The sequence below is a fragment of the Cygnus atratus genome, chromosome 5, assembly GCF_013377495.2.
Source record: "Cygnus atratus isolate AKBS03 ecotype Queensland, Australia chromosome 5, CAtr_DNAZoo_HiC_assembly, whole genome shotgun sequence".
Classification (NCBI taxonomy): domain Eukaryota; kingdom Metazoa; phylum Chordata; class Aves; order Anseriformes; family Anatidae; genus Cygnus; species Cygnus atratus.
Genome location: NC_066366.1, coordinates 53,983,424 through 54,009,388, shown reverse-complemented (window position 1 = coordinate 54,009,388; position 25,965 = coordinate 53,983,424). Strand labels below are relative to the sequence as shown.

The window sequence follows — 25,965 nt, the reverse complement described above, 5'->3', positions numbered from 1 at the left end:
ATTATTGAGCTGGCTGTTTGTGCACTGGGGGGGGGGGGAAAGGGGGGGGGGGAAGGGGGGGGGGGGAGGGGGGGGGGGGGAGTTCAAATATTTTTAATCACTAGAAATGGTAGCTATGTGTCCTTTGTTGAGAGTAAAGCAGCCTGATTCCTCATACATCCACGTACTGAAAGGAGGAGCCCATTGGAGAGAAAAAGTATGTGCCAGCAGGGATAAAGGAAGAGCTTTCATCTGTGTATGAGTACATGACGTGCAGGGTACACAACAGCATTTAGGTAGATACCAATGTTTTGTAATTCAAGGATCATGTAACTTAAAAAAAAAAAAAAAAAGAAAAGAATCCACTGCTGCCACAATGTTTTTCATTTACAGACAAACAAAAATTAGGCTAAACTCTGCATGTTCATTTATTACTTTATTTCCCCCCACCTTGTTTGTTTGCTTGCTTGCTTGCTTGCATGGTAATGTGTTTGCTATTTGGTTGCTTGTTTGTTTTTATTTGAAATCACATTGCATGTAATTTTCTGAACTCTTGCTGAGCAGAGAGCCTCGTAAATGTGTGTGTTTATGTGCTACCTTTGTCTATGTACAAAGACTGATGGATAGCTAATAAAATGCACATCTCTGCAATCCTTTCATGCTTAAGATCCCCAAGCAGAAGTTGTGAGTGTTCAAATAAAATAGAACTGATCCAAAATGTACATATTTAGCTTAGATAATAGCAGCCCCCAGAAATGTGCCTCTTTCTGCTGTTGGAAATCTGTCAACTGAACAAAGAGCAGGATATAGTGTGAATCAGGCTGTCCTAAAAGCTTTATGTGATAGACACACTTTATGGAGTTATTTCCATTTTTCTCACATTTCAAAAGCAGACTCAGACCTTAATTATCATGAGGACAAATTCCACAAAATCATTATTTGTAGTCAAGGATTGCAATGCATTTTTAAAGTCAGATTATACGTTAAAAGAACATAGTTTTTCCTAGGGCTTGTACAAAGCTGTACAAAACTTCTCCTTGTTCCCTCCATCTGAAAAATTATTCTTGAAAAGTCATTCTGTGTATCTTTTTGCTATTTTTTTCAGAGAGAGAAAAATATAAATGAGCTGTGAAGCTTGTGTTGTTCTGAACTCTTTCTCTCTTCTTTCACCGATGAGTTCATCAAACAAAATTCCACAAGAAACAAATGTTATTATGATATTAGCAGAATGAATGCCAGAGTTCAGATACTAAACATTTTTTTTTAAAAACAGTGGGCTTAATGACGTGAAGGAAGTTGTAGTTTAAACATCAAGGTCAATTATTTCGTTAAATATTATTTAAAAGTTACTTGCCTTGAAACAAAACCAGAGCTATCCATTTCCCAAAAATGCAAACAGATTATTCTGCCTCTGTTTGTCAGCTTCACCAGATAACTTCTATTTGATCTTCAAATGAAAACAGTTTCTGTTTCAGATTTATACAACAGGCTGCCTCTAAAAAGAAGAAAGATCTTAAGGTTGGAACTGCTGTTTGCTTTCCCTTCTAATCTTGTGAGCAGATTTGCATAAGAAAAGCAAGTAGATTCGAGTCTGGGTTTTTCTGTCTACATCGAAGGCATGAGTATCAGCCAGTACTCTCCATTTATTCAGAAAGAAAACGATTGCTTTTGTAAATCAGGTGAGCAGGAAATCCTTCAGTAAATTCAGCTAGATTTCTCTAAAAGGAACAGGGGCTACTTATCATGACTAAATGGAGTTTAGTTAAGTAATTATAATAGTCAAACAGAGAGAGTCCAAAAACTAAACCCTTCAGTTCCAGGTATGTTTCCTGATACTGTATACTTAGCTTTAAAACAACATCCAGAATTGGTATTTCCTGGATCTTGCAAAGCAGCCTCTTGTACTGCCAGGTACCGTTCTCACAGTTTCTAACAGCATCAGCCTCGCTCAGGATCTCAGTGAGCAGAGCAGTGCTGGGTGGTGATGTGAGCTCTGGCTGTCTGACCGAGTGCGTGCCCCCAGCTCCAAGAGTGACACCTGGACCAAGCCAGGTAATTCTACCGTAGAATGGGGATATGGAGCCGTCCCTACAAGAGTGTGTGAAGCATAACAGCTCAGTGTGTGCAATGTACTTTGAGATTCTTTTGGTGTGTAGAAGTGCAAGTTATTTTGTAGGAAGAGGGTTGAGGAGGGACGTTTTGGATCATGGGGTCAAGTCCCTTGCTGTGGGTGGTAACCCCATCTCAGAAGCTGGTTCACAAACCAGTCAAACTCCATCTCCCAGCTGCTTTGGTTGCTTCCTGCCTGTGGAAGGCCTTTCTGGGTCCCCACCACTCTGATGGGGTGAAGCTGATTTCTATTTCCAGCCTGAATCCCTTCTTCGTCAGTTTTTACCAAATGTGTCTCTCAACATTATTTTATCTAGGAGGAGGGGAGGGAAATTGTCTCATAATTTTAAGATTCATCTGCATTTTCCTCTCAGCCCCAGGCACCTGGTGGAAAGACGCCAGCAATGCTGTAGGCTGGTTCGATGTACCAATAAAAATAAAATAAAATTAAAAAAAAAAAAGAGTAAGAAAAGCGCCATTCTTAGAAAGCCTCCAGCGTTCCAGCTCGAGCACAAACAGCTTCTTATTTGGGACTCTCCTCGGGTAAATCAACAGCCCCGGGGCGAAGGGGCCGCAGCTCTTGTGGTTTTGCGCAAACCCAGACCCCCCCGGGGGCCGGGGGGGGAACACGAGAGGGAGGGAGGGAAGGGGAGGGGAAGAGGGAACCATCCTCAAACCACTGCTGAGACCTCGGCCGAGGGGGGCCGAAGCCCCGCCGGGGAGAACCGGGGCGGAGGAACCCCCCGGGCCGCCGGTGCCCGCCCGCCCCGCCGGGGCTCTGCCCGCTCCCCCGGGAGGCAGCGGCGGGACGGCGGGGCCGCAGCACGGCTCGGCGGGGTGGCAGATCCCCGTTCTGCCCCTTGGCTCGGCTTTCCCTCCTCCCAGGGAACAGAAATCTTTGCTGGAGCTGCGCTCCCGGGGGCCGGGGTCGATTTTTTCGTTTGTTTGCTTTTCACCTCCTTCCGCCGCCCTCTCTCCTTTTGCCCCGCACCGGCGGCACCGAGGGCGGGCGGCGGTGGCGAAGCAGAGCGCTGCCGCTCGCCTCCTGCCCGCGGCGAGCCCCGGGCACGAAAAGGAGCACTCCGTGGGGCCGAAACGGGGGCGAGCGGGAGGGATGCGAGGGCTCTTTCCCCTCCCCGAGGTGGGAGACGGAGGCAATGGGTCCGTGTCCCCCGGCGGCCCGTGCCCTCGGTTCCCACGGGTGCAGGCGGTGCGCATCCCTCGGGGAGACGCGGGGCGGCGGCAGCTCCGTGCCCCCCGCGGGGCGCCGCTTGCACCGGAGAGGTGCGAGCTGGAGCCCGGGGCCCGGTGGGCTATCGGGAAACGCCGCCTCCAGCCCCGCATCGAAGAGCTGCCAGCCCGTGGCGACCCCTAAACATCTAAATCACCCCCAGACCCCCGCCCCAGTGACGCTGAAGCAAAACCGACCAAACGCCCTCGAAGCTCGGCACCCCCAAAAGGAAGCAGAAAACCCCAAACCGAGCGAGCCAGCAGCACCATCACCAAGCAGCCCCGAAACGGCGGGGAGAGCCGCACCGGCTCTTCCAGCCCGCGGCCGGCCGCAGGGGGCCAGGCTGCTGGTCCCCAATTCCTTCGAATTTAAGCCGATTCCCCGTCTGACAACGGGGCCGGGCTGGGGTTGAACCCCCGAGCCCCATTACATTGAAACCGCGAGCAAACAGCTGCAGGTTAAGGTTCAGGTGAGAGGGAGCGCTCCCAGCAATTGCGGAGCGCTGCCGCAAAACTTGCGGGGGGCCGGGGAGCCTCGCAAGGAGGGGATGCAACGGGAGAGCATCTCCCGAGGGCTCCCGGAGCGGCGGCAGCTCCACCGGGACCCGCCGGGCTTTGCCCCGGGCGATCGGGCATGGAGCTGCAGCAGCCTTTCCGGGAACAGGCTCCTAGCAGCTCACCGACGGCAGGGGGGGTGGGGAAAATGGAATAAAAGGCTAAAGAAACAGCGCGATTTTGGGACCGGGACCAAATCCTAACGTGTTACATAAAAGCCACGGGCGGTTCTTATCAGCGAGCCCGGCCTGAAGAGGAACAATCCCCAGGAGCGGCTCCAAAACAACCGTGTTAAAGGAACAATTGTGAAATGCCAACTTCCCACCAGAGTATGAACAGCAGGAGCCGGGCATGTCCTGTCTGTAACCGGGCTTCTGACAACCAACAGAGAGAGGGAGGGGACGGGGGGGATCCTCTCTTGACAAGATTTATCAAGAAACATTTAACTGGGCTTTAATCATATTAGCAAGAACCCAATTAGGGCTGAGAGCGAAGCGAGGCGGCCGGCGGGCTGGGGAGAGGAGGAGGAGGAGGAGGGAGGAGGAGGAGCGAGCGATGGAGTCACTCGAGGATAAAGTCCTTTCATCAGGCTGCGCTCTCGGCAAGCAGAGGAGTGCGAATAATCACTGCCCTTCACTGGGGGGACGGGGGAGGGAGCGGGCGGGGAATGTGTGTAAAGGATCATTAAGGCCAGGCAGAAGGGGGTTTTTGTTGTTGTTGTTGTTGTTTTTAATTATTACGGCTGTTAAGGCTGTTAAGGGCTTTCTCGGGCGCTGTTCTCAGGAACGGAGCGGGGAAGAAGCGAAGGGGCCCGGAGGCACCTGCTACACCGCCACGACCTGCTCTGCCCGAGCGGGGAGGACTCCCCTTCCCGGGGCAAAGAGGGGCTCTGTCTCCACCCCCCTCTCCCCTCCAACCTCCCCGAGGGAGAAACCCCTTGGCTGTCCTTCCCCAGATTGCCTCTCCGTGATGCCGAGCGCTTCCCCGGCTCCATCTCTCCTCGCGGGGGGTCCCGGCGCCCTCTCCCCACCGGCCTCCCTCGGCAGCGCGGCCCCCGGCGGACGCCAGCCCGGTGGCCGGGACCGGGGGGCTCCGCCGAAAGCCCCTGGGAGAAGCGAGGCGCTTGGGCCACCCGGGACAGGGCCACGGGGCGGAAGGTGACTTCCCGGGGGGGGCTCAGATTTTCCGCTCGCCTCCGCCCTCTGCTTTAGCATGGGCAACCTGCCCCGTCCTTAGAGACTCGCCCTCTCCAGCTGTCGGGGATGGGGAGGGCGCACGGCAAAGAAATAAAACAAGCCCAAAGCTGACAGGTGGGGCCGGAGGGAGAGGCCGGGGGAGGCGATATCGTGTCGTCGTGTCGTGTCCCCCCCCCTTCTCCCTCTCCCCCCCCACGGGTTTGCAGCACCTCGGGACGCTCCGGGGGGAGTACGGCAGCGGCGCTGGGCGCCGCGGGGAGCCGAGGCGGCCGTGACCCTGCCCGCGGCTTTCGAGACATGGCCAGCAGCTGCCAGCAGCCGCTCCCCGCAGGATGAGGGAGATAAGGCTGTTGGGCAACGCCACACCTTTCGCCCAAGAGGAGCAGGGTCTTTGCACGGTGGGGCAGAGGCTGCTGGCTTTTTTTTTTTTTTTTAAACACAACAGGGCTTGGGGGTGGGGGTGATGTTTGCCATTCGCACCGATGAGCATCCCCGCTGTCAGAAGAGACCCCCCAGACCCCCCAGCAGCGAGGGACTCTCCCCCCTCTCCCTCCTCCCTGCCGCAGCGGCCCCTTCCCCGCCGCCCCGTGCCCCTTTTTGTCACCTTCCCTACCACTCTTACCTTGCCGGCCCGGCCGTCGAGGGTCTCTCCCCCCACCCCAGCCCCGTCTCCCGCCCCCCGCCCCGCCGCCGCCAGGCCCGCAGCGGGGCTGTCGCACGCCGCCGCGCCGGCAGGGACTCGGCTCTCGCCTCTCTCGCTTCTCTCGGCTGGCGCTGGCAGCCCCGCCGGGTTCATGCGAGGACAGCGGCGGCTCCGAGCCGCGGCTCGTCTGGCTGCCAACGCCGCGGCGAGGCTGATGCTGCCGCCACGGCCGAGGGGTGACTCAGGGCGGCCCGCGGCAGCCGCTGATTAGCGGATCAGAGAGCCGGGCACGTCGCGGCCGCTCCCCGCCGCCTTCCCCCGGTCACATCATCCTGCCCCCACACCTCCCTGTCCCCCACCGCGGCCCTTCCGAGCCGGGGGAGAGCCCCGCCGGCACCCCGGGGGTCCGGCCGGCGGCTGGCAGCGCTCCCGGAGGCGCCCGCCTCAACGTAAGTGACCGCGGCGGGTGGCCATTTTGTGAGGGGCCCGGGGTGGGGGGGGGCCGTGCCCCCGGGGCGGTCTCTGAGGGGCTGCTCCGGGTGACAGCGGCTGGTTCGCTCGGGTGGGCCCGAGGATGGATGAAAACAGCCTCCCGGTCCTCGGTGCCGTCCTTTGGGGCTATATCCCCCCATTTCAGGGGGATAACAAAACAGGGGTGGCATCTAAAGCTCCTCCTGGCCGCTGCTTTGTGGGGATGGTCTCCCCATCTCGGCCTCCGTGCCCCAGGCGGTGTCCTCGGAGTTCATTTGGGCACAGGGAAGCGCAAAGTGGGTGGGGGAGGAAGCGTGGGGACCTGGAAAGAGCTCTGGGGTCGTCGTCAGGGAAGATGGTGAGCCACGGCGTGAGGCGCATTCGATGATCTGCCGTGTTTAGCAAACAGGCTGCCGAGTTGTAGCTGCATGTGGTTTCCATGGAGTCCCCATGGCACGTCCCGGCTAGAACATGCTGCAGATGTCCTCACGGGGAGTGTGTTTTCCTGCTTCTCTTCAGAGATCTGTGTGGTCACGTTTCATGTCCACTGCACCACCTTTGAGAAGCATGCTTTGTGCATAGCATCTTTGTTCTGAAACATATTTTTGAAGGGAAGCTGTGGCAAAATACACCTTCCTGTCCACACTTGTACCAGTTGTACGCACAGCTCTCAAAGCTCCAAAAGCCGTGCCTTCCTGAAATTAAGAGAATATTAAAAGCATGTTTATTAAGAAACTCAAGCCATGAAGGTTACTGGAAATGAGTGCTATGTTCTCTGGATACATAAACGGATGTAGAAAGAATGCATGACTGGGCCTGTACTTAAAAATACTGTGAAGCTACTTGTCAGAAAAGTGCTAAAATGATAAGCTGTGGACTTGTGGACAGGGATCATCTTGTCAGTGCTTCGACTTGAAGTTCATTTTAAGTCCAAATTTCAGTCCTTTGAGAAAAAAAGAGTAGGAGTAGGAAGAGGCTATTATAATAGAAATGCTGACATTGCTAACTGTGGCGGTGTGAATTCACTACTATAATAAGACCTCAGCTAGCAGCCTAATTCCAAAGAGGTGATGTTATCCAGTAATAATGTAATCAGTTTGTTGGCTATAACATAGGAAGCTGAGAATTGGTCTAATTTATTGCTATTTTTGGCCAAAATTAAAAAAAAGAAACAAAACAATAAATCTATATGATGCCAGGATCAAGGCAGGAGAGCTACCTTTGCTGTTTAAAATAATAAAGCAGAGTTCTTGAGCATTTTGCACTTCGACACAGTTTTACAAAAGCATATTTAAAAAGGGACAGTTAGTGAGAATGCAAGCTTTCAAGCTAGGGATTGGAGGATGGAAAGGCCCAAGGGTGGAACATTGTTAGAAGTTTTCAGAGAGGTCCCAAAAGCACAATGTTCACTTTACAAAATAGAAGTTTTCTCCTGGGTAATTGCTGAATGAGTTTGCATTGATTTGCAGCTGCGAATTTCAAGGAAAAAAGAAGGAAAGAAAAGAAATGAAAAAGACAAATGCCCTGTTAGTAATTTAACTTTATGCAGCAAGCATTAAAAAAATGCATCTGATATAAGAAAAGTTGGAAGCGACCATGTAAACTTTTGAGTTTCTATATTCAGTATTTTCGAACTATTGCATCTTTCTTTGAGTAATTATTTCTAAGAAATAAATGTTCTGAAAGTTTTATAGCCAGTTTTCTCTCGAATTAGGAATAACAGTACAAGTGAGATTAACTTGTAAGGCATATGATTAAGTGAAACCTTGGTTGAAATCTGCAGCTGGTCAGTCAGTGAGGTCAGAATTTCACCCAGACTGAATGTAGTGTTATTGCAGGAAATTGCAAGGATATAGACAGACCACATTATCCATCTAGTCCAGGCTTGGACTTCCTGTTGCTCTTGATAGAGTTCCTTACATTTAGTCTGAAATGCACTGAGGTCAATGGGAATCTTTGAGTTGGGGGCATGAATTCTTTGAAGGACCAAATCTTAAGTTTCTTCACATTGCTAGGAAGCTCAACAGTATCAAGTCTGAGATAATAACTAAAGCATGTGAAGATAGTTAAAACAAAGTCAGTAACAAATGAAGCCAAATCATAACTGTTATTTTAGCAGAGCATTATGTAAATAACAGAACCCTACAAGAATACTCGGGTGTGTCTGAGTCAACCAGTTCTGGAAATCCTGTGATATGCAGCTGCAGAAACTACACAAATTCTTGAAAAATTGTCAACGAAACCTGAAAGGACCCTAAGGGTTTTGATACAAATTTGCTGAAATTTCTTGAAAATCATGTTTCCTGAGTTATATACAAGCTCTTTTCTGCTTACAAACAAATCACATGTTGTTCAATAACTCTTGAAAATAAGGCTAAAACTGCTACAGTGACTACCTTGTTCAGCTGATCTTCTTAAGGCAACATTAACCCTCTTTTTAGACTTGACATTTAACAAAGTGTTATAAATATTATAACCATTTGTGAATGTGTATACTTTGAGCTGTGGAAAATCAGGCTGGCATTTGCTGTTAGGCTTACATCTAAAAACTTATGAGTTAATTTGCATTATATGGCCATTGGCACTGCAGAGTGACAAATTGGAAGAGGTATTTTGAGAAATGTGAACAGTTCCAGAGTTGCCCTAAAGCACTTGTTTGAAGTGAGAAAACAGTTGTGATATAATGGTAGCTGTTTTGTTTTTATTGTGGAGGATAATACCAGCCTGTGATTACTGATTGGATGTGAAATAAAATTTTATGGTTGTATGACTGGACATAGCACATCAGAAATCAAACAGTGTGCTAGGGGAAGCACAGCATATTAGCTTGTAAAAAGAATCAAAGTACAGTTAATCGGTGTTTCTGACAACACAAAAATAAGAGGGTACTGATTAAAATGCTCAAATTCAGAATTAAGTCCACAAGAATGAGGAAACTGCAGAGTTCCATTTCCATAGGATCAGAAAAAATCATTGAGGATATTCATGTATGGATATAGGGTATGGTAGTCTGGATGCTGGCTGCCGTATATGAAGTCCCAAACCCTCTAATTGATGAAAATTATAAAACCATACAAGTTAGGGATTGCTCCAGACAATGTATTTTTACATTTTTTTTCTATAAGTATCAAGTTCTGGTCACCACAGAGAGATTATGTTAGCCCACTATAGACATTTTGTCTTCCTTCATGCATTGGACGCTTATCCTGGACAAAACTAGGCTGGAGCTAGGACAAAGCTGGAAAGAAATCCCTGTAAGTTTAAAAATAGCAAAGAAAACAAAATATCTGACCCCCCAAAGAACGTGTTTAATATCCAGCAAAATCACCTACCCCCAAGCAAATGCCTGACAAGAGCATGTATGCGTTTCTACTCTGGGAATCATGAAATCACAGTTCAGGGTGTATGTATGTAACTTGAACTTGTATGTCATCTTTCGCACAATATGTTGACCTAGAGCTTCTATACTGACATCTTTTTCTGCTTTTTTTTTCACTCATTTATTCTTTGCTTTTCAGACAGAAAATCCTTCCTGCAGTGTGGGCCAGGTTATACCCGATGTCTCATACAGGGCAGTATCTTATTCCATGCATGACTTACTCATGTTGCAGAAGCAGGGTGAGTAATGGGTGCTGGAATTTAGCTCAATATTACATTTTGCATCTTGGGTTTCTGTAATAGGTTCATGAAGTTCACAGACTACTGCTAGTAATTTTTCTGTGTTCCTGCTCTTTTTTTTTTTTTTCCCAGAGACCTTCTCTGGTCCTGGAGAACTTCAAAACTTTGGAAAATGTTGCGGAATTATATCAAAATGTTCCAAGCACTGTACAAACACATAGGGTGTATTTCTGATGCAAAGAGGGAAGACCAGAGTTTTACTATGCATGATCCCTTATGGTTCTAGGCCTGTTGATCAGCAAAGGTTTGCAGCAGCTTTAGGTCTTAAGTGTGCATCAGGTTTATAGAGGAGAAGCAGTGCTGGACTACTCACATTACAAGTGGGATGCTTTATATAATGCCCTGCAGTGTCAGACAAGGAGAAAAATTGCCTCCATGTACCAGATGTTCTTGAGTGGTGTCCTGTGATGTCACAGGACTACAAGTACATGAGCAAACTTGCACTAAAAAGAAGCTCTCCAATGCATTAAGCTGCTGATGTAGCATGCACAATAAAAAATTGTCCTGGTCCAGATTTATCTGTTGGGAGTATGAGCAAATCAGATAAAAAGAGTATCAGAAAGAGGTTAAAAAAAAAAGTGTACAAAATCGCAAGCAACTTGTTATCTGATCTGGAAACAGAATGGAGAGGGTGTCCATAGCTGCATTTTGCTTAAATTTCAATTGTACTGTCACTTACTGTGAGTCCACACAATTCATGTCAGACTTTGGGCTGTGGGTTTCCTTACTGATAATTCCGCAGCCTTAAAGGGTTCCTGGAGCCTGGGGAGAGCTAGTGTACAAGGGTGTATTTGTCTAGGGATCTTTATTCAGGGCAAAGAGGTGATAACAGAAGTTGCTGTTAATTGTTGCCTTACAGGTAAAGGTTAGGGCTTGCTGTGCAAGCAAGTCTCTTCTGCTCTGTTCCAGTTCAAAGTCAATCCATCTAGCTGAAACTGAGAAAAGATGTTAATATAGCTAGAGTTTGGTCTCAGAAGATGAGAAGGAGAAGATGAGGAGGAAGGCAGGCATCCAGATCGGTATACAGGAACAGCAAGTCTGTTGGGTCAAGCCTCAACTTCAGACCCAGAGGGCGCATGCAGTGCTGAGTATTAATCAGATCACAGTCAGCTGTGATAAAGGGTCTGATGCTTTCCAGGATAAGTTGGCCGTTTAGTTTGTGTTTCTAACCAGTCAATAAAGCTCAAACAACGCTCTTCTAGAAATTTGCTTTGTATTAAAATTGCCCGATTCCTATGTGTCTAAGTCTATATTTGGATGTGAGTTGTAGGACCTTGGGGATATATGTAGAGTTCAGTTAAATTTTGACACAGGAGCAACTGCACTTTTTTCCTTTTCATTTTCCTAATCTGTAAACAACTTTTGTGTAAGACTTCTGGCACTAAAAGTCCGTTTGAAATGGAGTTGTGGAAGTGCAAGAGTTCATAACCCTTCTCTTGCAGAAGCTCAGTCGGTGCAGGCTGAATACTAGGTGCCTGACTTAGGACAGGTGGCGAGGTCTTCCTTAACTACTTGGGTAGAGTCTGAGGAGACAGCAGCATTACTGCCAGCTACACGACAAAGGACGTGGGTTTTGCAAACAACATCCTCCTCGTATCTCTGCCAGGAAGAATTGATGAGACACTTCCAATAAAATAGAATTGAATCAAATAGAATAGAAGCAAGGTCAGGCAATATAGGAAGACTACAGAGATGCTATACGTTATTGTAGGGAAAAAATTCACACAGCCAAAACTCAATTAAAGTTGAAGCTGACACCAAAAAGGGCTTTTTAAAGAATGTTAACAGCAAAAAGACCAGAAATAACATTGGTCCATTACTTGATGAGTATGGTCACCTCACAAATAGGGATGTAGATAAAGCAGAGATGTTTAATGCCTTCTTTGCTTCATTCTTTAACACTGATGATAGGCCCTGGGACCCCTGGAGCCCTGAGTTGGAGGGCCATCACTGGGGGAGTGATAAACTCCCAGCCGACTCTGAACTTCTTTGGGATTTGCTACTCCACCTGGATGCAAGTGTATAGGGCCTGGTGGTATTCATTCTGTGGCAGGCTGATGTTACTGAAAGACCTCTCTCAATTATTTTTCAATGGTCTTGGGAATCTGGAGAGGTCTCAGTCGACTGGAAGCTGGCAAATGTTGTTCCAATTTTCAAGAAGGATAAGAAAGAAGACCCTGGCAGTTACAGGCCAGTCAGTCCCACTTCAGTGCCTGGTAAAATTATGGAGAACGTTATCCTGGGAGTTATTGAAAAACACTTGAAAGACAATGCAGTCATTGGTCACAGCCAACATGGGTTCACGCGGGAAAAGTCCTACTTAATAGACTTAATTTCATTTTCTGACAAGGTTACCAAGGCTTTATGACTAGCTGGCCAAGGGAAGCCAGTGGATGTGGTCTTTTTGGATTTTAGCAAATTTTTGGATACCATCTCTCACAGTATCCTTCTGGAAAAAACATTCAGCATACATCTAGACAAAAACATAATGTGATGGGTGAACAATTGGCTGACAGGTTGTGCTCAAAGGGTTATAGTAAATGGGGTTACATCAGGCTGGTGGCCAGTTATTAGTGGGGTTCTGCAGGGCTCCATTTTAGGGCCAGTTCTCTTCAATGTTTTTATAAATTACTTGAACACAGGACTCAAATGCATACTAAGTAAGATTGCAGATGACACTAAATTAGGAGGAGTTATTGGCTTCCTCTAGGTAAAGAGGCATTGCAGAGAGATCTTGACAAATTAGAGGGCTGGGCAATTACCAAGAATATTAGGTTGAACAAGAGCAAGTGCTGAATTCTGAACCTGGGATGGGACAACCCTGGCTGTAGGTATAGATTGGGGGATGAGAGGCTGGAGAGCAGCCCCATGAAAAGAGATCTGGGGGTTCTGGTCGACAGCAAGTTGAATGTGAGCCAGCAGCGTGCCCTGGCAGCCAGAAGGGCCAACTGTACCCTGGGGTGCATCAGGCACGGCACTGCTGGCCAGGCAAGGGGAGGAATCAGCCTGCTCTGAGCTGGTGCGGTCTCACCTCCAGCACTGTGGGCAGTCTGGGGTACCACAATATAAGAAGGACGTAAAACTATTAGAGAGTGTCCAAAGGAGGGCTACAAAGATAGTGAGGGGTCTGGAGGGGAGGATGTACGAGGAGCAGCTGAGGCCCCTTGGTTGTTCAGCCCCGAGCAGAGCAGGCCAAGGGGAGGCCTCATGGTGGCCTGCAGCTCCCTCACGAGGGGAGCGGAGGGGCAGGCGCTGAGCTCTGCTCTCTGGGGACAGCGACAGGACCCGAGGGAACGGCATGGAGCTGGGACAGGGGAGGGTCAGGCTGGGTGTTAATGAAAGGTTCTGCACCCAGAGGGTGGTCGGGCACTGGGACAGGCTCCCCAGGGCAGTGGTCACAGCACCAAGCCTGTCAGAGTTCAAGAAGCGTTTGGACACTGCTCTCAGGCACGTGGTCTGATTTTTGGGTGGTCCTGTGCAGAGCCAGGAGTTGGACTCAATAATCCTTGTGGGTCCCTTCCAACTCAGGATATACTATATTGCTATGAGTAGAATAGAATAGAATAGAATAGAATAGAATAGAATAGAATAGTTCAATTGGAAGGGACCTGCAAAAATCATCAAGTCCAACTGCAATGTGCTTTGTTATCCAAACACTTTCTCAGGCTTAGCTTCAAACTCTTCAGGCTGAGAATGGATTCAGCAGCAGGTATCAGTGCTCAGCAGTTCACTAGGTTCAACTTTTGAGACTAATGGAAGAGTTTTCTATTGCAAGCCTTTACTTTTTTGTTTATTTAGTATGCATGGATGGCTGCCACTGGCTTAATATGTTAACAGTTATTTAGAGAATGGTCTGGTAAAAACTTTAGTTCATGTATGGATTATAAAATGCATCACTCACTTTATGTTAAGATTTCATTTATGTGGTTTTCCTAAGTAACAAATGGCTCTTGCAGAGTTTGTTACACATGTGAGGACCATGTGGTATAAGTGGTTATAAATACACCAGTAAAAAACATTCCAGAGAATTATAAATCACTGTAATATGCAACTCCAGTGGTTTGATGAATAATATCTTTATTAACTTATTAACCACTTATCAGAATGATTTGTGTAGTACTTAGACTTAATTTTATGTTCAGTGTATATTTTCTATAAAGCCTGAGTTTGTTTTCTTTTGCCAGAAGTATTTATTTCTGAGTCAAAACTCAGCCTCTTTTGCAAAAAGGAGGAAAATCAGAGGCATGATAATCAGCCTAAACCCATCTAAAGTGCTTTAAAAATAGCCAGCCCACCTACTGCATTGGGAGATTATACAGTGCAGCGTACAGAAGCACAGTGCAGAGTAGCTAAGGAACCGTGCAGTATGCAAGCTTTCAAAATGTACTTGAGTCAGAAGCTCTCTAACCAGTAACAGATTTGCTCCTTTTACCTCTCACATCCCTACTCCCTTACCGCTTGGTGCCCAGAATATTTAATTCTGCTATCCATGAGAAATGGCGTTACCCAGATTTTTGTTTCCTAATCGATGGCTTATAGTGGAGAGAGCTGTAGCAGGAGGATGTTGAAAAGAGAGAGACGGCATTGCTGTTCAGTCACTGGTGTGGTGGGCGGTGGTGCACCAGAGTTGTCGCTTGGGCTGTTACACAGATGGCCTGTGTAAACTTGAGTAAAATTCTAGCAGCTAGGTCTGCAAAGGGATGTAAGCATGCCACTGCCCTGTGTGGGCCTTGCTAGGCTCCACAAAGCCATGTCCAACTGTCATCTAACTTTGTAAGTGTCTAGCCTCTGCCAGGGAGCATGTTTCAATCTACGTGGTGGCTCTGGAAGGGGGTCTCAGGTAAAACTTTTCCTTGCCAGTCTTCTCAGCAGAGTCCTGTACAAAATTGTTGTAATGTAATGTAATGCCTTACTCATACATGGATACTATTTCTTGATGGATCCTGTGATTTTCATGGCGACATGTAAATACATGATCTATATATACACTATATCAAATCAATCTACTTTACAGGAAGCACTTTTTTCCTGTTCTTCCCTCCATCGAGCTTGCTCTCTCTTTGTAAAAAACCCAGCTTGTCTGTTCTTCTAGTCAGCTTTTATCAGTGTTTTACCATCACTTGATATGCATGGTTGGCCAGTTTACCTAATTTCTCAATAAACAGTCTACTGGTGAAAGAGCTTTTGGCATGGGAATAGCATATATTGCAAAAGACACTCTAGGAGGAAGAGTGGTATGTATGTGCATTACCACACTGGAGCTTAGTTTATGTGGTCACATAGCTGTATCTAAGGGGAATTCTGCACCAAAATAAACTTTGAAGTTGAGTAAAGCAAAGGGGATTTCCCCATGATAGACCAAACAGAATGTACTGTGCAGCAAAACAAGGAAATCCAGTGTCATGGTTTTCACCATCACTGCTTTTGAAGGGGTTAACTACCTGACAGTAACTGCATGTTATTAATCTAATGCTTGTTGGCATTTCTTTTGCATATTCCTATTACGGAATTTGATGAAGCAGCTTTTGTTTGTTCACACTTGTCTCTCTTAAAATTTGTATATTATCAGTAAAGGTTATTTTTTCTGCAACATCTCGCACTTTCTTCTCCATGCAGACAGAAGTCAAGTCATCCTATTGCTATAGATTATCATTTTAAGCTTGATTAAAAAAGTGAATGTGTAGACTTTTAGTGCTCCTGACAACAAAGATTGTACCAGTTTACATGCTGAGAGCTCTTAATTTATCTGTCTGTAGAAGTTTGTCACAACAGGAATGGAGGGGGATGCTTGGACCTACAACATGATGTTAGGCTCTTAATACCATTTTGAATGCATTTTGTGGAGGTAGGAAAAAGGAATTGATAGTGTGAGTTCAAGTTAACATGTGGAGTGACCTTCATTATATCCATAAGGAAGGAAATCCTCTATATTTTACAGTGTTAGGATTGGGGGTTTTTAGGCTGCACACTTCAGATTATTTTAAGTATTTTATTTAGGTGAGAGCTGAAGTTCCCTAGATGTTTGATGGGATTTGAAAATACTTTTTTTTTTTTTTCCTTTTCTTTCTTTCTTTCTTTACTTTTTCCCCAGCATTTGGAGTTTAAGCACTTTCTATGTTAGGCTACAGTGTAGAAAAGAATGTGTGTTCATATTGTGACATTACTCAAGTGAATGCATTGATCCAGGTATATTTGGTTAATATTATACTTGAAGTATAGGCAAGATTTTTGTAGTAATAGAATACAAGAAAAGTTCTAAATTGAGAGACAAGGCAGTAAATAAAACTGTGGTGGTACAGGGAAATAGCCAGTTTTTATTTATTTATTTTTTTCCTATTAGCATTTGTTTCCTATTAACCAAAACATGTTTAGGAGTGACCTGTTAGATTATTATTATTATTATTATTATTATTATTATTATTATTATTATTATTATTATTAAGTTATGTTTTAAAGGTGACAGAGAGAAATCCTTGCAGGGAGGTTATTAGATAATTATTGCTGTATATCTTCTTGCCTGTAAGGTATCTTTTTTTTTTTTTTTTTTTTTTTGGTCTTTGTTTAAATCCTTTAAAAGATGTCATTCTCTCTCTGAATGTGTTTTTTTACTCCTAAACACAAGCTGTAAACGCATACACAGATCACAGATAATATTGTGTGATCCTTTGAGTCAGCTGCTTCCACTTCTCATGTGTTCTATCTTAGGTAACTTTAGAAAATTAAGCCTTATAAGCTCAGACATAAAATCTCATTGACTAGTCTTTTGCCATGGAAATTGCAAGTTTTAACATGTATATTAAGTATTTGTGTAAAAAAAAATCCCAGAGGTAACAGACAAGTAGAATTTTGCAAGGTTGTTATAGACACAGTGACATCTGTTTTTTATTGCAGTTAATGATTCCTAATATTATGTGCCATTTTGTGTTATGTAACCATTTATTATTATCTGCATCTCCTATTACAAATTAATTCTCAGTGCTTTTTTTTCTCCCTCATCATATCTTGAGATACTATGTAGCTATATGTTTATGCCTATCACAATCGAAGTAAAGGTGTTCTGCTGTTTTAAGAATTTTTGAAGTACTTGGAGATGGATTCTGTGTTCTTCATGAAGTAATGGTTGTCCTAATCATTACCAGGAATTGAACCTGGAACTACCAGAGCAGGAGGATTGCTTGACAATTTGAGCTCAAAAAGGCTAAATCTTCTGGCTAGCAGTTGCAGGAGAGTCATGCATTTTGTGGCTCTGGCAGAAGATATTAGTTGGAGAGGGAATTATACTTGTGCAACTCCAAACTGCCAGTGAAATCCAAGGGAATTTGGGGGTTTATGGGGAATGTAAAATTGGGCTCTTCCAGGAGCTTCCCAGTAAGCATGAAAGGGTTTTGTGTGTGTGTGTGCATGTGTGTGATGGATAGTGAGAAATCCTAACGTCTGACATCGCTAAGTGCATTCTTCAGTTTTCAATTAGTGGTGGTGGAGTCCATCAGTGAATCCCTTCAGGAGTAACCAGCTGGCATTTCCTAAACCCTTGTCTGTGTATCATGTAAAGCTCAGTGTTACCACTCTAAAGAAAGACCTTGAAAAGTTAAATGCCATTGGAATTTAGTAATGTAGGCCACAGTGTAAACTGTGGTTAAGTTGAGCTGAGGCCTGCTTCAGAGAAGGAACCTGTAATTGATTAAACCCTGCCTCTAGCTAGATAAAAATGAGTTTGAAGTAGATTAATATAAAAACAGTTAAAAGCTTCCTCGTTGTTGTCAGTTTTCAAAATGAGACTTGTCAAGAGTTTGGCAGAAAGAGTTCAAAGGCAGATCTGATTCTAAACTGAGACAAACAAACCCAAAGGAGCAAACAGCAGTATGGACCTTCTCATGTTTGGTTGACTTAAATGGCTTTTCTCAGTGAAGGCTGTGGCTTTCTGGCCTTCATTTCTACTTGCCAAGCCATTTTTTCTCCAGACTACAGCCCTTCATGAGTTGTGTCTCGTAGCTTTGTCTAGCACAGAAATTTCTTCTGTACTCCTTGGCCTATCTTCTCATGGCCTTCATGAATCTTCTTTGACATTTACTGTGTGTAATTATTATGAGAACATAAACCAAGGGCAAAACTCAAAAGATAGTCTTGGATTCAGTAAGAAACTGTCTGAGAGAGAATTGAAATGGAGACAGCACAGCCTAACAGCAGGAGTGATGTCAGACTTTTTGCTGGAATCTGCTTCCATCTGTAACTTTGGATGGCACGTGGCTGCTCTGTGCCACACAAACACTTCGGCCTGCTGTAAGCAAAAGCACAGTTTGGTGACAAGATGGTGCAACTTTCTGTTATTGACTTGGATATAAATTCTGTAGTCCCAATGATGAGTGAAAAATGGGACTCATAGACCAACAACTCTACCAAGTGTTTATCAAAAACCAAACGTTGATTTTACTTAGTGTCACACTGGAAAGTCATTTTAGAACATGTTTGGGCTTTAACACCCTTTCTTAAAACTTTTTTCCCATATCCTTCTGTATATACAACTAGGTCACGTTAGTGACCACAGGCATGAGTCTCCATTCCGTTACACTGGTTTTATGACAGAGTAACCCCATTGGTTTTCACAGTTTAAAAAGACTGATGAAATGTGGTGAGAAATTGATCCCATACATATTCCAATCTCTGAGTGACTTAGTATTTGGTGCTAAAACATTTTAAACCTTTAAAAACAACAATTCTACCAGTCACGTTATGGAATTAGAGTTTGCTGTCTCATGACTTGCCAGAACTAACAGCAAATGCTGGGAAAAGAGCATGTCCTTAATCATGGCAGATCATGGCATATTTGATCCTTAAATTTGACAGTCATGTGGGAGGGACAACTAGCACTCTTATACATTGACCTAAATGTTAAAACATGTACCTTTCCCCCCCCAGTTCCTGTTTTAGGGTAAAAGAATTGTTTCTGTAGATGTAGGATGTTTGCTCCTTTTAAATGGCAGCAGCTTGAAATCTGTGGCAGACTTGAAATGTTACAGACGGAGAGATAAATTAATGGAGAGTTTGAGAAAAGAAATGAGAAGCAGAAGTTAGATGATGTTTCATGGGTCTGTAGGTTGTTGCATGGCTACAGAAATAAGTCTGTTGTTTTGACAACGTATGTAGTGTAAATATCTATGTTTTTACAAGTACATACATACATAGTTCCTCTCATTTGCTACTAACTCACCCACTGCTCTATTTACAATATAAGAGAAGAGTTGTGGTTTCTTCAAATTTCTAAGGATAACAGGTCAGTTCCTGCATTTGTTAAAGTTAGTTGCAAAGCTCCATTTGTTAGCAATAGGAGTAGTCTTGTTATTCTTGACCATCGTAAGCTAATACTCCTAACAGCTGAGACAGACAGTAGTCCCAAAGGACAGCTTGTTGAGGAGGCAGGTGTATGTAAAAAAGAATGTAGGATCTGCTGTAGACAAGACCTTGTTGCACCACAGATTTCCTATATAACTGAAGACTAGTTGACACGATTCACTTTTATATCAGTAAACTGAGCACAACTGAATGTCCTTACATTAAAAAGAGGTGATACCCTTAGATAAAGTGATCTGTAGCATGTTTGGTGGCTGGGAGATATTTCTCATATGACTCAGGCCTAAGCTCAGTATGAAACACCTGGGTAAATAGTACTAGTGGTTAATTAATTATTAGTTAATTAGTTCAGTTAATTAGTAACTAGTAGAGTAACAGCTGTTGCTCCTGCTTGTTGTGTAAGAGAATTGTGACCCTTGGTCTCATGTGGTGCTCCTAACGGCACAGCAGTAGGGCAGCAAACTAATGGTGCTGGAAATCAGTTATTGCCTGTTTTTTTTTTTTTTTTTTTTTTTTTTTTTTTTTAATTTTAGATATATATTCAAATTGCTGCAGATGAATGAGGTGTCTATGTGTCAGCTGAAATGTGGTAACTGTATACTCTCAGGCTGTGACATATGAAAGGCAAAGAACCTTAATTTAGTCAGTAACAAAAATGATTATGTTAAGCCTCATTTTCTTGAGCTAGTTAAGGGCTGAGGATGTATGAAGACCACTTGGTCCAGCTGAATTGTGGTAACTTGTTAAGACTTCGTAATTTGATATGAACTCATAGAAAGGTTTAGTTAAAAAATTGTTGTTCTTCCTTTTGGTATTAACATCTTTGATTACATGAAAACAAGTCTGGCAATATAAAGGTCACAAGATTTATGTTGGTTAACAATGTTTCTCTCTCCTTTTCTCCCTTCTACTTTTTACCAGTTTAACCTGGCTGAAGAGAATTTTTGGTTCACAGGAAATTTTGTTTTCTTTAACTTTTTTTTTTTGGGCTTTTGGTCCTAACTGATTGGGAAAAAAATAAAAAATCCTGCCAACCAGAAATTTTGAGATAATTTCATTCTGGAAACAACAAACTTTGTATTCTGAAATAAAATGTCTTCCCTGGTTTCTGCAGTTTCTCAGTGAAAATGGCATTTGACAGGTAACTGACTACCCCTTTCTTAGCACAGTTGTGGGGATATATGCGATTTTTTATTATTTTTTTCCCACAGCCCTACTCTATGGACTGCCTGGAAGTTCATCACAGAGCTTCCAAGCTCTTGGTCAGCTGGTAGGTGATCGGAAAGTCTGGAACTGATGGAAATTACTGGGATTTCCATGTTTTCTGTACCCGTAGTGGAGAGTCATTCCTTTTAAGGCCAGAGTTTCCAGAACTTGCAGCTTATGGCTCAAAACGTGGAAGCTTGGTGTTTTCCCACTTTGGGACACTCATCTGGGCAGATCTGCCTCCCCGTACCATCCTAAGCTCACTTTTATTTCATAGGAGCCATTTCCCACCTCCTCCAGCATCAGACGTACCTTGCTTTCAGCTAGCTAGCTTGGGTATGGGTAGCAATCCAGCTGTGAAAGCGAGGAATTTAGTGTGGGCTAATTCCTGTATGCAGTTTACCCAGCTTCTTTGGGTGCGTCCTGCATGGCTGCTAGACCACAATGGAAACTACCCACGCAGCTTCAAACAGCTAATGAAGCAGCCTCGCACCCACCACACCCAGCGTCTGGAAGATTCTGGCCCATCTTGCCGAGTAACACTATGCAGAGTTACAGCGTCTGGCTTTGGCAAGTCTGCAGGCACAGACAGTCTTTGAAACAAAAACAAAACCATGCATCCTCACCACTGTTTCTTTCCTTATTTACATGACTAAATGCTGCAATGTACACATGTGGGTAAGAGCAAGAAGAATGCACCCCGCCAGTGATTGCAGAAGATCTGTAGTGGCTCAGCACCCTGCAGGATCTGCTGCTTGAGCTGATCCACAGCTTTTTCTAGCTACACCAAGGCTTTCACACATATTAAGCAGAGCTGCTGCTTGCAGTGTGAAAGCTACCTAAGAGGTGTCAGATTTGGCCTTCAAAATTGAGAGAGTTTTATCAGACATTTGCACAGGCAGTTTGCAAGTACACCTATCCTTAAAGGCTGCATATGCATACATATCACAAGGGAAGCGACTCCTTTCCTTGTTGCCTTCATCCATTGGTGATACATATCTCCTGTGATTGCCATGCAGGCACAGAAAAAATAGATTTCTTGCAATCTTGCCTTGTTGCTTCAAGTACACTTCTCATGCTGAGGATCTGAAAACCTTTTATTCCTTTTGCTGCCCCAATGACTTGCACTTCATAGATCTTGGTCTATGGATGCCTAGAGGTGGCAGAGATAGCCAATGCTTTAGAAGAAAGATGACAGAAGAAAGCAAGAACTGTTTTTGTTCTTCTTTGGCACATGAGATCATTCCTCTGTTGCAAACACTTCTGCAGAAAGGCTTGCTCTGGGAGCGTTGACAACGAATGCATCTGATCTTCCATGGTTTAAGTGATTTCTGCTTGAATGCATTGTACTCATCTTGTGCAAATACCTGTGCCTGTGAACAGATTTGAGCCCATAAACACTGTTTTGGCTGTTTAATTTGTCTTTGAAGATGACTGCCAACCTTAGACTTCCCCAGCAGGACTCTTGCGTAAGACCACATGTGCAAGAAAATCATCCCTGTAACATTTAAAATCCATTGTTCCATCAGTTAAGAGGAAATACAGTTAGACTAGTTACTTACCGAAAGTGTTTTTTATGGCTTTCTCACAGCTTTGATGATCTTGTAGGAGCATGTAATCATAAATTATTAAAAGGAAATACAAGCTACTAGAAGCTAGATGCATCTGTTATCTTGTTAAGGGGAAAATATATGTGAGTGGATCAGTAGGATTAAGTCATTGCATGATGCATAACCTTCTGCTGTGATTGCATATAGAAAACCTGATAATCTTAGCTGTCTCTGTCATAAGAAAGATGTTTTTATGCATACATTTTATTACAAAATGAAACATGGTGCTCTAGGTGCAAAGTATAGCAAGAGAGTATATGTAAACACCGACATATATGTTCATGTATACACACATTCTTTTGGTACATGCACATTTCTTTCCAGATGCAGTTGGAGTCCTGGCTGCTGTGAGGATTTGGCTGCTTTCTTGTGCAGTGTGGGTGTTTATCATTCTGCTGTGATTGTTCATGTTGTGATGAGTTTCCTCTTGGGTGCAATTTTCAGGCACATGTTCCTGTCAACCAAGGTCAATGCTGAGCCAGAGCAGTGCACAGGTGGTATGTCAGAGTCAGCCTCTTTCTTTTGGCTGCAGACAGTGGCACTTCTTCATTTAATTTATGATTAAACCATTGCCCAGATACAATACCAAAAATATTAGAGTCTTTCTGCCTGGATTTCAGAGAAATGGTTCTTTAAATAAACAAGGGAAAAAATGAGTGAATGCATAAAAATAGGCTCTCAGGACCTGACCAAACGCCTGTTGAAGTTGGTGGAAAGACTCCTTGGATTTCATCAGGCTCTGCTTCAAGTCCTTAATGCATGCTCTGTTGTATCTAATCCCAGGTGGGAGTATCACTTCGTTAGGCAGGATGTGGCTTCTTGACTCTCACAAGGTGTAGTGCTGGTGGCAGTGTAGAAAGGTCAGGGCAATGGGAGAGTTTGTGGCAAAGAATGATTTTTTTTAATTTTTTTTTTTTTCTGCTTGGGTGGCAACTGGGTTCTAAACAAAAAAGCCCTAAGGGGAGAAATGCATCAGGGTCATTACAACTGTAATTTGGCAGTTACTAACATGTATTCTTGAAAGAAACTGTTAACACAATTTTGCTGCTTCTTGCCAAACAATAGGGCAAACTGGCTGTCTTTTGGAGCCAGAATTGGACTGCAAGCTTTAGTAAACCTCTCTAGGATCAGCTGATCAAAAAATACTGGAAACTTAGTGTTTTTAGATTAACCCTCTTACCTGCAGAAATCCATTCTTGTATACCAATTTACATACAGATACTGTGTTTTTGTCACTTTTCAGCACAGATTATTGAAAGTTACACCAGATTTTTACCTGTCTTTGAATGATAAAAATAATAACCTATGATGAGGTAATACTTTAAGATCAAGGATATTGACGTTATTGACTTGGATGAGATTTATTGAGCTGTTTAGACTGCATAATGGTTTTGATTTTCACTAGGAGTGAATAAAAGCCAGATTTCAGCCTTGTTGATCAGATTTTTCCTATTAGAACAGCACCTCCTCTCCAGAGTTAAGGAGGCATTGCGTATTCCTCTCAAGACTTTGATGTTTCTCTTATTTTGTGCCGTGTAGCCTGGAACAAACTAGCCTGAACTTGCCTCTTGCTGCGTCTAATTTGCCAATATCCATGACCTTTGGAAATTCAGGGCCTGAGAAGGAACACTGGTGCCATGGTATATCATAACTTGGGATTCACTGTGACCCCATTTAGCAGTACTGCCACTGTGCCATGGCTGCATCAGCCCTTTTAGAAGGGATATAGTCCAGCATCTGGCAAAAGTGAGAGGGCTGCCTCATGGTGGGTGCAGGAGAAGAAATAGCAGTTGTCTCCTGGACAGGGCAGACCCTGTGTTTCTCTCTGTCATGTACAATTTCTACCCAGGGCCTGGATGCAGCAGAGTGGCCATGGTAGAGCAAGAGACCATTTGTTATCACAGTAACTAGACTGTTTTGCTATATGTAATTGGCACTGGTAGTAATGGTAGTCGGTTCAAAACTGACAATAAAACCTTAACAAGAGACAAACTGAGTATGTGGTGGCAAGAGTAGTTATAATGTTCCATTGAAGCTAGACAGAGGATGTATGAAAGCTGGGCTGGAATCTTAACTCACTGTTTCCCCTTCACTGCATTACTTCACTTTCACCGATTCTGAATCACTTGGTTATGTCATTTAAATATCACTTAGATGCCTGACTTCAGCAAGTTCAGTATAAGCCAGTCCAGCAAATGCAGTAAATGACCTCCCTGGAAGCATATTGAACAGATTTGCTCTGAGACACTTGTTTTGTTGAGACTAAGATGGTACTTTTTAACGTGCTATTCAATGTGTTTGAAGTATATGACTGTGCCAAGCCTTGCAAAACTGGCGGAAATAAAATTCAGTAACTCTACAGTATAGAATTTCTTGTATGTGCTGTGAATGCTGGCACGGATAGAAACTGGATTAGGTGAACTGTACTGATCTCTCAGAGTATTTTGTGTGTTTCTTTCTTGCACACATATAGAAAAATATCCTGAACTCATTTACTTGATGTCAGCCTGCAATAAATCCACTTTATTCAATGATGTTAAACTACTAAGTCATGCTACTGATACAGTTGCATTTTATTACCTGCTTTATGCAAACCATGAGTAATACAGAGAGCACTAGGTACGTGATTTTAGTTTCGGATGTACAATGTGTGATGCAATCCACTACAGGGTTTATGCACATATGCACTGAGCATATTTTTGAGCTACTGTACTTTGAAATCTGTGCCAGACATCTATGTAGCCAGACAGTAAACAAAGAAAATGATACCTTAGGCCAGGAACCTTCAACAGCACAGAGGGCTTACCTCAGAGACTGCAAGCGGGAAGCACAGCATGTGTTAAGTCACAAAGGTTAGTAGGCCAACCAAGAGCAGTGCTGTGCCTGTGAGTTACACATATGGGATCTGAAGTCACTGGGAATTTTGCCACTGATTTCAAAAGGAGTAGGACTTCAACAACTGTATCTACAGCAATTTAATTCCATTGGCATCAATGGAATTGCTTCAGATTTGGTCAAGAGTTGATGCAAAAGGTGAATATGATCCCCTGTTAAAGGGGATTGTGAAATTTTACATTTATTGCTTCATTGAAAAAACATTTTCCTCTGACTGTCAAATACTTTATGAATGTTTTGCCTTAATTTATGTAAGAGTGCTCTTAAACTAAACCCACATTCTGATGCCATTGAACACAGACTCTGCTGCATGAGGAAGTATTATAAATGCAATGAATATTAACTGCAGCGTCTTCCAGATCCCAAAATGGGACATTAAATTGCAAAGTTTTGATATGTGGCTTACATGTTCCTGGAAATTCTGTGAAATTCATCACAAGATTGAAGAAAACTTTTATTTTTTTCAAAGCCAAATGTAAAATTAGGAGCTAAGCTTGAGACAATCTGGTCTGGCTGCACAATTTGTTGTAGACTTCAAGGAGGCTTGAAGAACTATTTCACATTCCTCAGTTGCAAATAAATATGTAGTTGTAATGAAGAAAAAAGTTCAAAAATAATTCTTCTGCAAATGGGAAATCAAGCATAAAATGTATTTATAGAAAACAAGGCTGCTGAAGTACAATAATGCTTCTGATTTTTTCTTTCCTTTTTTTTTTTTTGGTGGAGACTTTACATTTAGTTATTTTTCAGATGATTGAATTATTTTGGATTCACTTATAATAATGGTTATTATGATATGAGTCACAGTAATGTAGTGGATAGCTAATGGTACTGTCTTCAGAACCATCAAAATCAAGTTGTTGTGCCTGATGGGAAATGTAGTTTCAGATCTTTTTTTCTCATGATAATGAAAAACAGTCATAATGTCAAAAGTTGTTTTCCTTATGTGCCAAACAGTACAATGGAGAAATTTGGAGAGTGTTTAGAGTTCTTGGCTCTTTTCTTTGGAATATCCGTACACTGGCTCTACTGAAGCAGGAAAACT

General features: G+C 43.9%; 1 long non-coding RNA gene across 41 annotated transcripts in view; it reads left to right on the top strand.

Annotated features, from left to right (window-relative positions):
* The first annotated feature begins 5,767 nt into the window (after positions 1-5,767).
* LOC118250285 (uncharacterized) overlaps positions 5,768-25,965 on the top strand; it is a 223,119-nt gene continuing 202,921 nt past the window's right edge. For 40 of the 41 annotated variants that reach the window (XR_007708310.1, XR_007708311.1, XR_007708283.1 and 37 more), the window contains exons 1-2: positions 5,971-6,161; positions 9,702-9,801. This is a non-coding gene — a long non-coding RNA (uncharacterized LOC118250285). Of the gene's footprint in view, positions 6,162-9,701; positions 9,802-25,965 lie in introns of all 41 variants that reach the window. The other variant, XR_007708308.1, reaches the window with a different exon arrangement.